The 15,819-nt window shown below is 42.0% G+C and overlaps 1 protein-coding gene across 5 annotated transcripts in view; it reads left to right on the forward strand.

Annotated features, from left to right (window-relative positions):
• The window catches only part of znf536 (zinc finger protein 536), a 195,061-nt gene that overhangs the window by 124,827 nt on the left and 54,415 nt on the right, over positions 1-15,819 (forward strand). The gene's annotated exons all lie outside the window — the stretch shown is intronic.

Consider the following 15,819-nt stretch of genomic DNA (forward strand, 5'->3'; position numbering starts at 1 on the left):
CAGCTGACAGGACATGTCAGATGCGTCAGTACATCTCAGTGCGTGTATATGACTCCTCTCCCAATGTCTTGCATGCTCAGTGGGCTCTTGGAGGGCTTTCTGCAAGACAGAAGGGCTTGGCTGCAGAGTGGGGCGAGAGCCAGCCATCTTGATGATTTTTTCGGGGTGCATCACCATCTCTCTGGAAGTGCCAAGTGTGCACCAAGGCCATGCCATTCACTGTAGAGAGTGTGTGATAGGGGCACGCCATCTCCCATCTATGAAACAAAGATGAATCTGGTTGCCACGTTAAAGACAAACGCTGTGATTTCTGCGAGCAATAGAATTGTAATTCAATGAAGCCGTAATGAATGCAGTGAAATGGTTGTCTCGTGAAACATTTTGTGAACTCGATTAGAGGTGCTAAACCATTTATTTGTGAAGTCTGTTATTGCAGACATAATTTGTGGTGGCAGCACAGTTTACCTAATTTTATTTATGTATTCCCTTGGTCAATGTTGTTTCTAAATGAACGTGAGATTTTTGTCGTATTGTCGCAATGCTAAGATTTAGTTTGTAACACCCCCCCCAAAAAAGGGCTATATGCCACTGTCTGTGTATTAACTAATCAATTCAGTTTACTGTTTCCATAGTCAAATAAAAACACGCATAGATTTAAATATTTGCAAATTAAGATGTCGGCTCAAATTTCCCATCCAGATAAATTGTCTAAAATCTGAATTTTAATTTAAAATGTCTTCCACAAACAGCTTTGTTCTCCTCTGATTTGACCTGGAAAACAAAGCTTATTTCACCTTTTTTTTCAGTCTTTTTTCTCTCTCCTCCTCCTTTCTCCTCTCTCCAGTCTAAATTAACGCCACATAACACCGATCGATGGATCCCTGCTAATCGCGTTAGACGTTTTGTTTTAAAATACCAGCGCCCAGCTGGTGACTCCTAGCACTCATCTGTTTGTCTCTGTCTCCACCCCCCCCCCATCCGTCTCTCTGTTGCTCATTTTCTACCTCTGTCCTTCCATCCCTCCCTCCCTACCTCCCTCCTTTTCTCTCCCTGCATCTCTATTGCTACACAGTGTTTGCTTTACAGGCTGGAGGAAGGGGTGGGTGAAAATTTGGCCCAAATCCTAGGTATCACATATCTGACCATATTTCAAGCCCAAATGAAGCATGTTAAAAAAAAAAAAAATCCCTTTTCGCTTTAAAGGTCAGACATTAGTGCCGGTAAAAATTGATCTGTGGATTTATGAATTTAGCCCTGTTGTTGGGGCTCCTTTGTAATGGAAGATTCAGTGGGGGAAGCTTAACATTGCATTGTTTTGCTTTGACAACGCAGCCACGAGAGCCCGTGCAGCTGTTCCCCATGCTCACAATGGCAGATTAATTAACACAATCATGTGGCGCTGGCTCAGGCTCAACAGCCAGGTCTGCTCAGGGATAGATAGGTAAATCCTATACATGCATTTCCAGACTACCACTGAACATTCTTGTGATGCCGCGCCATAACTAGATAGATGTGGTCGCTGACTGGTCAGCTGGAAGCTTATAAAATTAAGGTTGAACAGGGCGATCTTTTGCTAATTGCACTGATGTCGAAACTGTGGTGAATAGGCTGTTTGTGTGCAGATGTATTTTTAGCAATTTTCATGAATTTCAGAGCTTTTTTTATGCAGTTGAAATGATTAAAATGTATCTGTATGTGGTGTGTATGTACGCGTGGCACCTGTAAGTGTCTGGGTAGAAGTGTCCCTGTCTCTCCTGCTGATGTGCACATTTGTCAGTTATAGTAACAGTATGTCAATAAGCCGGTATACATATGTGTTTTTGTCAGAATGTATGCATGTGCATATGTGCGTGTGTGTGTGTGTGTGTGTGTGTGTTTTCCTGCTAGACACTCATCAGCTGGTCTAGAAAGCTGCTGCCATTAGACAGAGCCTTTCTAATTAAGATTCTGCCGGTCGACCCGTCTCTCTTACTTACTTAGTTCCCTGACATTTTAAACTGTCTATTATGCCGCCTGGCTTTCAGGTGCAATGCTGTGTAAATGGCAAGTCAAAAAATTATGTATCTTTTACATACAGTTATCCATCAGGGATGGGGGAGGAGGTGGTGGGTGACGGATTGGACCCGTTGTTTAAATTATTACTGGACTCTGTGATCTTTCTCAATTGATCATATCACTTTATGTCCTTGCTGTCACTCTATTAGCACCTTTCTTTCTTCTTTACTCCTCACCCATTATCCCCTCTTTTTCCTCCTCTACCCCTTACTCTTGTTATTTTTAAAATTTTTAATATTTCATCACATTGTGCCACCCACAAACACACACCTCTCCTCGGTGTTTTGCATGAACATGACCGCAGTTTGTCAATATTTTACCCTTGGCCCATCCCCTGTGTTGATATAATGATCACTTAACAGTCAAGAGTAAGGCGAGGAGGAAATTAGGGCGTCGGCAGCAGAGAGGACAACAACACTGAAGCAATTATGTTTCTTTCAGCCCAAGCATTCTCACGTTAATGAAATCCCTTATCGTAAGGGGAAGAGGAAGGTGGGGAGGGGAGGACAGGTGCACAAAATGTACGTCGTTCATTTATCTTATTCTCTGAAATGAACGGAAGGAGCGGCAAGAATAATGTAGAGATAAAGTCCGGGCAACAAGTGTGTGTAGTATTTTTTTTTTCCTTTTCCATATCGCTTGCCCTGCATTTTGCAATGACAGAGGAAGAAAAGGGGAAAGGGAGATGAGTTTGTGAGGCCGATGAATGAGAGAAGAGGAGGAGGGTAGGGGAGGAGGGAGGGCATGGTGTATCACACGTTAGCATCTTCCTAAAGGACAAATCGAAGACACTCCCCATGCTAACATTTGCAGTATTTACCTTCCTGCAAAATGCCTGCCCTTTTCCTTTATAGATGAGATCAGTCACTTAGAAAGACACAGAGATCCAGCTGAAGACATTGTGACAAAACGGTGGTGATCTAGGTCTGTTTTCTGCAGCTGACTGAGAAGTGAGAACAGAAATGGTAGTACAAGGAAGTTTTTTCACTTCAGCTGACAGCTGTTGTGGAACTTCAGAATGCTTAGTCACTTGACTACTTCGGGAAGGCACATAATAGTCAAGTGACAAAGAAGAATTCCAGAACAGTTTATATAACGTTACGATACTGCATTCTGTGGATTTCATGGAAGATTTCCAAGCATGCACCTTGAATAGCTTACGTATTTTTCAGCAATTAATTTGTGTGTGTGACTCATGGTCAAGTGCATACAAGTATTTTTAGGGACTGTGCATGAAACCAGGTGTAGAGCAAATTTTCCATGGAATCCGCAGAGGGACAGAGATGATCTCACCACTAAGATTCTTTTGGGATGACAATACATAAATAAATAAATGCCCCAGTCCTTGTTAGCTGCTGCTATTAGTAGTGTTGGGCTGCAGTGACACTAATGTCTGCTTTGGGCTGCTGTGCTTGGCTTCTTTCTGTCTCTCCTGTAAAAGAAGGCTATCTGATTGGAAACAGATCTGGGGCACTGGGGGGGCTCGCCCCAGCTCGTTGGATTTAATGACCCATTTCCTCAGTTGCCTCGTGCCACAAGCAGTTAAACGACAGTCAAGGTGCCCAGAGGTTCCCTACCATGGGACCGGGGGAGTACAGAGTACACTAGCTGTAGAGACTGTAGAGTGAGTAATAGAGAGCGACATACCCCAGCTACCAGGCAGCAAATCAAAGCCCATTTCCCCAGCAGGAAGTTAACTAGCACCCTCCACACTCTCAAGTCTGATGTTCAGCGCATTCCAGGAGTTATTTTGTGATCAAGTGTTGGAATTTATTTCTTTTGGTTCAGCCAAGCTTTGGACAGCCACCAGAAAAAGTGGCTACACTTGTTGCATCCAGTGCATGTACAGTTTGACCAATAACAGTCAAGAAACTCAAAAGGAAAACTTTTATGGATGCATGGCATTGTTGTCTACTGAGGTTGTTCCCACTAGGGGCACGTGTTCCCTATGACAGTTCCCTATGAGTTCTTCTAGGTGGGATCAGCATCAATGAATATGAACAGGTCCTTACTTCCCTAAAGTATCTTTAGGTCAAAATAATCATAACATTTATCTTTTCAAGCTGAAGAATGGTCTCCAAGCTGAAGAATGGCATTGCATCAGACATCTCTTATGTTTGATGCAATGCCACTTTGGTACACTTTCTAGTTTTATTTGTTCACTTTGCTATTTACGTAAAGATGTTAAGTACATGCATATGAGTTTAATACAGAAATAATGAAACACTGACAATCATAATAGATGACGTGCATTTTCATGAAACCTTTTAGGAACCCCCACTGCTTCATTTTAGGTTTACTATGATTTTAAATCTGTGGTGATTTTCCCGTACTGGTGTACCGATAGTAAGTTACTGGTTTGCCAGAGCTGAAGGTGGGGGAGCAACCTTGGTAGGCTACAATGGCGAGGATTATGATAGAGATGTGAAAGAAAAGCCAAGAATCATTCAAGAAAAAATTCTGATGCGCCACATACCAAGAACTCAGGAACAGAGGAAGATTTGCAAAAAGAGTTCTAGCTATAGTAATTAAAAAAGTTGAAATGTTGTTTGCTAAGCTTACACTTTTTTATACATGTACTTTTAATATTTCGTACGGCCAAAAGAGAGATAAGTGTGAAGTTACCATGTACCATGTATTTGGCATAGCATCATCACAAGCCATGAACATAAAATTTGTTACACATTAAATGGCCGTTGGCAATTTTATTAACACATAGGCGAGGAGAAACAATGTCAGGCAGGTGGAAACAAAAAGTGTGATTAATTCAGCATATGGAGAAAGCTATAAAACTACCATTTTAATCAATAATACCGCTGCCTATTGCCTTTGGCCACAAGTGGCAGCAGTGAGCACACTGTGAAGGGTGAGGAAAACATTTTCCGTTTTTTTTTTTCTATTTTTTTTAAACGCTGACATTTTTTCTCCAGCTGCCTTTTTTTTTTAATTCATGTGACTGAAATGTTCGGATCATCTCTGATAGTATGGCGGTTCAAATTGTATGGCTGTTGGACATCTGCAAAATGGTCGCTCTGTACAGAGGCGCTTATTCTTTGAAACCTGACATTTATCATTGATTTTTTTGAAAGTTAAATGAGCCAGAAATAGCTTAATGTGGGAATGTGGCCAACACCAAACACCCCTGGACCCACACACATACACTGTGTGTGTCATCGAGTCGTGCACATGATGTGAGCCTTACTCTCCACTGATCTTCACATCACATTAAATGAGACTCAACCAATTTAGCGCCGAACTCCTCCAACACTGTCGTACTCACAATGGACAATTAAAAAAGAAAGAGTGGATCAAAATCAATGCAGCAGGATGAGGGATATCATCTTGTTTTTATTCCACATGTTCTTCTTCTTGTCAAAACCTGGTGCCTACACTACCCACAAAACAACTGGACTGATGATGGTGGGATTGGAGATCTGGATGTGTTATGCTAGCAGCAGCTAATGCAGCTTCATGCTCATGCAGAGAAGTACTTTTTAAAGTAACAAGCCTAAACTTTATTAGAATTTCTAACCCACAGCCTTCAGCACCCAAACATTCTTGATGTCATTTGAGCAGACATTTATTTATTTATTTTACATATTCAGTTAAATTTAGAGAACAATATAGTGTATCTAAATAGACAACATATCTTATTAGCATGGCCTCGGCTTGTTTAGGGCAATACCGATCCATTTCTAACAATCAGCCCACTTGACCTTCTCCACAAGTACAGCAACAGTGCTTGAGATCCCGAGGAGGGACCCAAAATGGCCATCAAACTTCCGCCACTAAAAACTTGAGCACGCTCTGCCCTATCAAGCTAATGATCAATTATTAATATCCACAATCCTCTGCCTTGATGTGGCTGCTTGGATATAGAAAGCAGGCAATTATGTGCTACTCTCTTATTTGGGTTTTGGCTGGCTCCATCTCCGGCCTGCCTCTCCCTCACCATGCGTTGAGCTCCCCTATAAATATATAACAGATAGTTCCTCTTAGCACACCACAAGTTCTTATTAGGGCCCTCTCATTGCAGATATCCAGATCCAGATTAATTTGTAATTAGTCTTGAGTTGTTGAGCCTCTGAAAGATAAAGGATTCCAACTCCCATTCTATTCGCCCCAAACACTGACGATCACTTAAAAAGAACAAACGCTCTCTTGCTTGATAAAAATAGCTTAAGCTCAGACTTATTTGTTTGGCGACAAATGCCAGACACATATGTCTGAATGGTTTGGGTGATGCTAAGGCAGAGGATAAATGAGTTGGCCTATAATAAAACTTGTCATTGTGTCTCTCTGCATGTTTGTTTTTTTTTTTTTTTTTCAAAAAGAGGGGAGAAATGTTTAACAATTCATCAGCAGAGCACAGGCAGCCCTTTCTCGGGGCAAGACATCACCGTAAAAGCATAAAGTCAGAAACAAAAAGGAGAATGAAAAGGCTGTCTGCTTTACTTTTTTACAATGTAATTCTCTTTCCAGGAGATACCCCCTCAGTGGGTTTCTTTCAGACTTCCCATTAATTTGCTTCCAAATTTCATATATCCCTTCACAGATTAAAAAAAATAGATAAATGGGATAAAGACATATGGGCTTTTTTCGGCAGTGTGTGTTGGGGGGGGGTTAAAAAATACTGGAATAGTTTTTAGTCATTTAAGAGGACAGGGGGTGTGGAGGCAGCAGGACGAGGGTGGGGTGAGGGGGCTTCAGTCTATTAATAGTTGAGTCATCAGTGCCTCAATGTTCTGAAATGGCAAATTGTTAGATCCCCAATGGTGATTATTACTTGCTGTCAATGACCTTCATAACAAATTAAAATTATGCGACTGGGACAGAGCGTGCTCTTTAATAGGCGTTATGCATGGGATTGTGTGTGTGCGCTTTACTTTGTGCATGTAAATTTGTGTGAGTTTGTATGCGGGTGGCCAGAGGGCGATGGCCTCTAGCATTTAAAAACTCCCCTCCCCTCGCGCCTTTCTCTCATTTATTCTTAAAGTGTGGCTGTATCTCTTTTGGTCATTGTCTCATGTCCATGCACAAACACACTCTCTATCTCACTCTCTCTCACACACACACATACACACGCACCGGCAGGATGTTTGTAGCTACAGTATAAATCTTTTTACTTCATTTTCCGAGACACTGGACAAGTTCATAGAAGAGGAAAACGGGACACGTCCTTGGTCTCTGGATTTACTGCCTGACCAGGCTATGGTAGGAGCGATAGACTCCCTCCCTTCCTCTCCCTCTCTCTCTTACACACATGCACAAACACACGTATACACACACACACACACACACAGAGTATATATGTGTGGCTTGAAGCAGATTTACCCACTTTAGCCCCCCCCCCTCCACAGTGGCCTTGTTAAAAGTGTTCATCACCCCTTGTGGTAATATATGTCTTAAAGTGCACATTTATGCTCCCGAGCTATTGATCACTGTACACTCCCTACCCGATAATTACTCCAGCTTAATATGCACCCTTAATGAGGCTTAATTGATTCATTTTCATTGATGAAGAATAACGCCACTAATGGCTGCGGTGTGCAGAGCATTGATGCCACGTACAGTATAGACTCCGACCAGTGCCAGTGAGGGTGGGATAGAAGTGGTGGTACTGAGTTTGATGATTGGCCTATTGTGCTTGCTGTTGATTTAGCATACATGAGAATGAATAGGAAATCAATGATGGCTTTATTTAGTGTTAAAGGGGCAGTGCAACAGGGTGGCTGTCATCTTTAAGTGACAGTCTATACATACAGTAGCTGAAGAAGACTTGGTAGTATAACCTGTACTTGTTCTGTTTTCATTCCCAAACAGTTCCTTTCCTTTCTTTTGCCAATACTGTCATGTCCTGCCCCCCCTTTTCTTTATTTCCTCTCCTGTTTACTCATGATCTTTTCACTTTTCTTTTGTGTTGTTCTGTATTTGTTTTCCTTCTATGTGTTTATTTTGTTTCCTTTTAATTCCCAGTATCTGGTCATGTCCTTTCCTCCTTTTCCTTTTTGTCATTTCCTCCTTTTCGTCTTCTCACCTTTTCACTTTTTCATTTCACATCAGTTTATCCTCTTCTTTTCCAGTACTCCACTGTCTCCATCCTTTTGTTTTATCCGTCATTTTTTCTTTTCCATCAGTTTGTTTTCTTTAGTTTCTTTTCTCTTCATTTGCTTTGCTTTCCACTTTTCCCCCTTTCTTTCATTTTTTTTCTCTCTACACCTTTTCAAATCTTCAATCTTTCAATCTGTTGTCAATTCTTTCCTCTCTCCTCATTTCCTTGCACTTCTCTATCCATAGAAAGCTAGCATTATCCAAGTAAAAGAGACAGCGACCTAGTCATCCTTCACTAATGGTAACCACACCACTTCCTGCCAACACAGACTGAGAGGGGGCATGATGAATATACACCATGATTATTATAGTGCTACACACACACACACACACACACACACAGACAAGTGGATGTGTATACAAATGCACAAACACATTAGTAATTGCTCTTGTCTTCATGTCCTAAAAGACACCCACCTCTGTCCCCATCTGCCTTTTGTGCTCTCATGCATACATGCAGACAGTGGTGGACAACACACACATAAACACACGCACACGCACACACACGCACACTCATCCACCCTCAAGCATCATCCACAGCCTCTCAACGGGACTATGATCACCCTGCTAGAATGATAAAGTTAGTGAGACATCAGTGCTCCCTCAGACATTTGTACATGTGTGTGTGTGTGTGTGTGTGTGTGTGAATGTGTGTATGTCTTTTTCCAATGCTCTTTGAAGCCTGAAACAGACTTGAGGAGGGGGGGAAAACAAAGGTGGGCCGGTGCCAGGGAGAAACTTATGGCACCATTCCTCTTCCCCTAGCTGGGCAGAGGCATAGCCTTTACTGAGGGAGAGAGCCACCTTCTGTCAGTCTGGGAGGGGGGAGCAGGAGAGAAAGAGGGATGTAGAGAGAGATGAGAGTGAGAGAAGTGGAAAGAAAAGAATGGAGAAAAAAGTAGGCAACAAAAAAAGCAGTCCAAACTCAAGAGGCATTGGTCAAGAATGGGAAGTCGTTTTTCCACCTGGACTCAGGTGACTCACACACACACACACTTACATATATGTGTGTGTGTACTTTACTCGATAGTTTTGGGAAAATAACCTTCACAGCATGGAGCTCACACTCCCTGAATCCTGCTCTTCCACACCCCCTTCATTCAACAAAGTGCCTCAAACAAATGGCTTTAACACAATTCTGTACAACAGAAATCTCTACCCTTTCATTACCCAGGTTGAAAAAGGGAACTATTTCTCCTCCTTCTGCTTTCCCCTCACCCGCTCTTCCTTTTTTTTTTTCTTTTTTTTTTGCCCTCCCTCACAACTCCAGTTTTAGTGCGGGCGTTCACTAATAAATATAAATGTTTGTGATTAGCATCTCTGCAGCACAGGTGCATGTTTGTTGCGAGGGGAGGCTTGTTCATTAATTTTCAGCCATGAAAAGTGCAGCGCGCCATGAACGGAGAGTCCAAATCACACACACTGATAAATGAACGCACAGATTGTTAATGTACCATTGTAAGGCTGCTGCCTCCACCAGCTTTGAAAAAAAGAGGCCTGCTGCCAAAAGCAGGGCTATGAGTGTTGTGCACACACAAACACACATACACACACATAACACACTGGGTCCGAGAGGTGTGGCAGGAAGCTATTCAGAGGTCTAGATTAAACTGAATAGAGCTTTAGAACGGGTGTCTGTTTTATCCTTACACATATAGCTGGGGATTATTTAGATTATATAGACAAGACAACCCCTGGTGTGAGGCCTCTGGCTTGTGTAGTCTAATTAGATTTGGTAGAACTGGTATGTGCTGGTAATGATGGCACTAGGAACCTCTGGTATAAAGGTTGGCACGCTCATGGATTGGGCCTTTCAGATAAAAACATTTGCTGCTAAAAGTGACTTTGTTTGGGTTTGTCCTGCACACCTCACATTAAGTGATAATTTGGAAAACTGTGGTTGGTAATCCTTGTGCTTTTTTTTTTTTTTTTTTTTTTTCTTTTTTGGTCATCATGATGGTCATAATCATAATTTCATCTCTGGATTAACACCCTACCACTCAGTCTGGGTTGACATATTTGCTCTGGCGTGGACACACCATGTGTGCATTGTCAGAATCAGCACATACTGTATATTTTAATTAGATAATGCATGCTAAATCTAGAAGCGATCCTCAATATGTGTTTTTGGAGATACGGTCGCGACTGTAACGTTCACAACAGGAGAAAGAAATACTGAGGAAGAGTAAACAAAGAGAAAATAAATAAAATCTGCCTCAGAATGGGTTGTTTTTCAGGAGCTGTGAAAATGTTTTAATAGGGGACTGCTGAGCACCTGCCTTAAAATGTCGTTTCAACATCTCCCGAATGCCATTTTGCTTAATTGACTTGGAAATGGCCCAAATGTATTGCTGAATGCGATCTAATTAATATTAATAATAAATGCCATTATTAACATCAAAGAACATCTGGTGCCCCTGTTTACCCCACCGCCTTATATGTAACACATTCTGCTGCTGTTTTCATCCCACAAGCATTGCGTGGGTAAACAACAACTTGCATTGCCTGTACTTTTATTTTTTGGTGATTTTTTTTTCCTTTTTGTTCTTATTTGGTCTTTGGTCTTATTTCTGTTGCTTGACTGGGTCACTAATAAAACAACAAGTATGAGGTGAGAATGTAAAAATTGGAGCACAGTAGCTCTTTTTTTTTGGTACCCCCTCCCCCCCACCTTTTTTTCTGCCTGCTCTTCTTGGTCTAGACCTGGTTGTTGTAATACCTCAGAGACTTCTCAGATCCCTGGTGTTCTCCCTTAGGAACAAAAAAATATATAAAAAAATAGAAAAGCATCTGCACACTAAAAGAACCTTGCATTAGGACTTTCTCAATGGCCATAAATCACGGACCAAATAACTTTAATCTAAAATTTCATTAAGTAGTCCTTGTCAGGTAGTAAAAGCAGGGGGATAATGCAGTGGTGTTTAATGATAATTGGTGTTTGGTTAATAAATTCTGCGAGTTCAGATTACGTTTTAGCAGTGGCTGGAATGCTAGCATCAGCAGTGTAACTAAACCTCAAATTGATTAACTCGCATGAACCAGACGCTCACAAAGATGGCAGTGGTCCAAATCAAAAAAAAAAAAGGAGGGGGAAGGGGGTGTTGGGGTGTGTGTGTGTGTGTGTGTGTGTGTATGAGAGAGAGGGAGAGCAAGCGAGCATCAGGCCGGATGGTGTTGTGTTGCTCTGGTGTAAGGAAATCAAGTCCCCCCGGGCGCATTTTTAAAAGCCTAATGCCTTTCAAATGATGTCATCACATTTTACTCTTTCTCTCTCTCCCCTCCTTCCCTCCCTCTCACCCAATCTCTCTTAATATCTTTCCCCTTTTCAAACTGTTTCCGTCAATCACCCCCCCCCACCCAACCCCTAGCCCCTCCTCCTCCTGCCCCCAGTTATTTGGCTACAGGGAGAGGCCGGCGGGCTTCGACGGGAGTCACGTGACGCATTAGAATAATGGCCGAGCAAGAAGCAAAACATCTTGTGTTTTTATGACTGATGTGCTTTTTTTTCCCCCCTCAGTTTTATTTCCTGAAAGTGATATCATACTAATCAAAACCACAGAACGTTTAGAGTGCAAAGTGTGATTGAGAGAGTACCATTAAGGAACTGGCAAACCCCCTCCCCCCACCAAGCCGCACCCCCGACACCATATATGTGCACACAGTCAATGGCTTTGCTGTTTGTTTTTTGTTGTTGTTGATTTTTTTTTTTGTCCTCCAAACTGGGTGTGGCCACTGTAAAGAAGCAGGAAGCGTGTGCCCTATCCCAGGTGTAACCCCCCCCACCACCCACTCCCACAAACACACACACACACACACACATGCACACAAAGATCCTTATCAATTTATATATTTGTCACTCAGTCATGGAGGCTGCCCTGGTGGCGTATCCCCACGACAGGCGACGCATCGGTTGATCCGTTGCAAGATCCCGGTGACGTGCGGTCGGAAGGGAGTGAGGTGTCTCGCGCGCACACACACTTACACACACAGTTGCACTTTCGCACACAGTTTCTCAGAGGGGAGTGTGAGTGCAGCAGACAGCAGGCAGAGTGACTGATACTCAGCCTGCCTCCCAGATGGCCTGCTCAACTCTGCTCCAATCTGATCTCAGAGCCTTTGTTCTGGCATGTTCCATTACGCCGCCGTGACACCAGTAAAGGCAGAGGGGAGAGGAGCTGGTCTCAGATCAGATATAGCTGAATTATACATGTATTTCTTTTTTTCCCCTCTGTGATATTCTTGTACTAGCGCAGTCACAGTTCTGCGTGTGTCATGTTTTCTTCCTGGGGTAGAGGTGAGCGAAGGGTTTCATAGACGATAGATTCAAACTGTTTGGATGTTGGACTTTGATGTAAGAAATTTGTTTAATTCTAAGGTATTCTTTGGAGAATTTATTCTTGATATAATTTATGATCTTTCGTGGGGATTAATGCCAGAAAATGAAGTATGGCTGAAATAAAACAGCGAGTTCAGCGACTACCTTTTAACACCTTAGATTAGAGAGATGCATCGGTGTGTAAATAGTCATCTTCAAATATCTTTATTGTTAAATAACAATATAAACAATAACAATATAAATAACATTGTTATTATTAAGGGAAAAATGAACAGGTATTGATTCTTCTTCTGTTTTTTTGTATATGTTTCATTATTTCTTTTCATTTTAAATATGTTTTCCTATGTTTTCATTGATGGCCTTAAACAAGTTTTACTTTATTAGCAGTTCTCACATTAAAATCCCAATCTAAGTACATGAATGTCATGTCTCCCTAAGTGTACAGTAGTGTCAGCAATGTGAAAGTGTGACAGCCTTTACAGGCTTTTATATAAAAAGCCAAAGGCTCACCTGTGACAATCACTTTAATGTTGCGTGTCCTGCAGTGAATCTTCTTTGCATAAAAAGAAAGATGAAAGACAGGGGACCAAAATCAATACTTGGAGGATAGTTACAGCTGGGCGTCAACAAGCGATCGAGAGTCTTTCCCCACATCACACACCCAGCTGTGAACGATGATGCCTAATATACGGGGTGACCTTCAAAATGTCATAAATGTGTTGTGCAATAAAGTGTCAATATTTGTGGTTATATGGAGCAGGATGACTTTTACAGTAATTGGAACAGCCGCATTAAAAGCTGTGGATCAGTCAACTGATTAAAGACAGGCACGCTGGACACCCGGCCAGTGACGCATGCGTACCTATAGGCGCGTGTGCGCGTACACTCGCACCACAAGCATACACACTCAAGGAAGTACATGCAAAGTTTTTTTTTTTACCTTACTTTCTTGTATGCGCTGTGGAGGGTATGTGTGTGTGTGTGTGTGTGTCGGGGGGGGAGGTGAAGCCCATTTATTATTGAAGGGCTGTTATATGCCAGGAGAGCACACTCTCATCCTCTCAGTAGTGTGTCTTCCTCTTACAGGAGCACTATTAACCCTGACACACAAGGACGTGTGTGTGTGTGTGTGTGTGTGTGTGAGGCAGAGAGAGACGGACATGCAGAGCTATGTGCGTGCGTGCGTGTGTGTGTGTGTGTGAATGTGATTGTGTGTCTGTTTGGAAGTGTGGTCTGGTGTTTGTCCTGCTTCTAATCTGTGTTTTGGATTTTTTAATTTTAGCCCCATCTGGGGTGGGCAGGTGGGCCACTGTCTGTTACATGATCTGGGGAATCTTTGCCAAAAAGGGATCTGTACAGTAGACCGCTCAAAATATGTTTATGAGGAGGCGACTATGACTACAGTATGGTGCAGTCCTGGACCAAGCACTGGGGGAATTGTACTCGCTTTTATTTATTTATTTTCTGTCTACACGCGTCTTTTAAATGCATTCAAATAAAAATGCAAAAGAGCAGGGTGGAGACACACTTGATGTGTTCACACAGTACTGAAATTATGCAGGAAATTTTATTTTCATTTTGTGTTTAGTACCATTTCCATAAATTTGTGCGATATGTTATATCGTACAGGCCACAATATTTGTCAGGATATACGGAATTTCCTTGAAAGTGTTGCAATTTTTGAGTGTATTTAAGGAAATATAAACAGAAACACAGTGTCAATGTGTTTCACTTTAACAAATCAACAAATTCTATAAATTGTCATTTAATTTCATTTCTGGCAGGCCTGTTTCCATTGCCTCCTCAGCCCTTAGTATTTCTTTTCTCCCGTCATTTCTTTGCACTTCTCTTACGCTCTGTGTAACATCATATATTGTTTAAAAATTATATGATAAGCAGGATCATTTTAAACCAAGATCCACAGTTTAACATCTGCTTTTACAACCTAATGCCCTGCTTCTATCTCCTCACTTGTAGACAGAATTAAAGCACACAGATGCCAAGCCTGAGTAGAGGCAGCTGGTATTTCGTATCTGTGTATTGTCACAGACTTAACATTTAGGCTGCCTTTCAGTTTCATTTGTGATAAATAGCCTTCAGCCTGATAGCAGTGTGGCTGAATGGAGTTGTGTGGTTAGTGTCAGTGTGGAAGAGGACTTGCTGACTTGGGTCTTTCCATTCTGTAAACCTTATTTGACTCGGCAACAGAGGAGTGGTGGTGGGTAGTGGAGGGGGTGGGGGTGGGATGTGGGGGGTGACAGAAAAGAAAAGATTAGGCTAGTGTTAAAAAATGTTCCTTATTGTGCGCTGTGGTTGCCTAAGTGGGTTGCTCGATTTTGATTCTTTTTCTTTTTTTCTGCCTTTTCTCCCTTCCTCCCCTACACACATACCAAATCATGTGCCAGATTAGAAAATAAATAACATTTGTAACTGCATTTGTGTTTCTTTGGTCACGTCCATACCGAAATGCTGTCTTTTTCTTTTTTCACCGTAGAGGCCACAGACTCTGTTTGTCTGTGTTTAGGATGAAATATAGCCGTGAATACCACACACAAAATCAGTTGTGTCTATATTTCCTCTGTGTCAGTGTGTACATTTCTTTCATGTCAGCAAAAAGAGATGAGTGTCAGTGCAGCTCACGACCACAAAGTTCATAACTTACCGTGCTGGTGAGTTCCTTTGCCCAAAATCAGAAGAACAAATGTTGATGCAGATATGGCAGCCTGCACAAGAAAAAGAAAAAAGAAGAAAAAAAACTCCCAAAGAAACAATATTTTCATTTGACTTTTTATTGCTATGAAATCCGTAAAATCTGCCGTGACAGTTGCGCGTTGTGTGGATTGATGTTGAACCTCCTGCACAGTGACGTCCATCAAATGCTATTGGAACTGGTACAGATATTTTTAATTTAACAGCAACAAGATACAAGACATATCAAGCATCTGCTGTGTATTCCTTTTTGTTTCTTTTGAAGTTTTTTTTCCCTGCGTTTTGAACTTAACTGTGTTGCTCAGGCCTTTAAATATTGCACTCCTGACTGTCAGCACATCACAGGCTCTTAACCATCCGTACTACAAGGCCAGTGTGTACAATCTGACGATGGCACCCTCACCTCAGATTATGCTGCTGTCAACACATTCCCAGGTTGTCGTCAGTCATTTTAGATTCATATTCAGGAGGTGATTGCGTTGATAACAGACTGCTGTTTCACTAGACTGTGCATCATCGTTTTTTGGCGTGCGGAGGAAGCGGCAGAGGGCGGGGTCAAAGCCGTTATCACCCTATCATATCTCTGACAGCTACCTGTCAAAATCAGG

The sequence above is a fragment of the Scatophagus argus genome, chromosome 1 (genome assembly GCF_020382885.2).
Source record: "Scatophagus argus isolate fScaArg1 chromosome 1, fScaArg1.pri, whole genome shotgun sequence".
NCBI classification, from domain to species: Eukaryota; Metazoa; Chordata; class Actinopteri; family Scatophagidae; genus Scatophagus; species Scatophagus argus.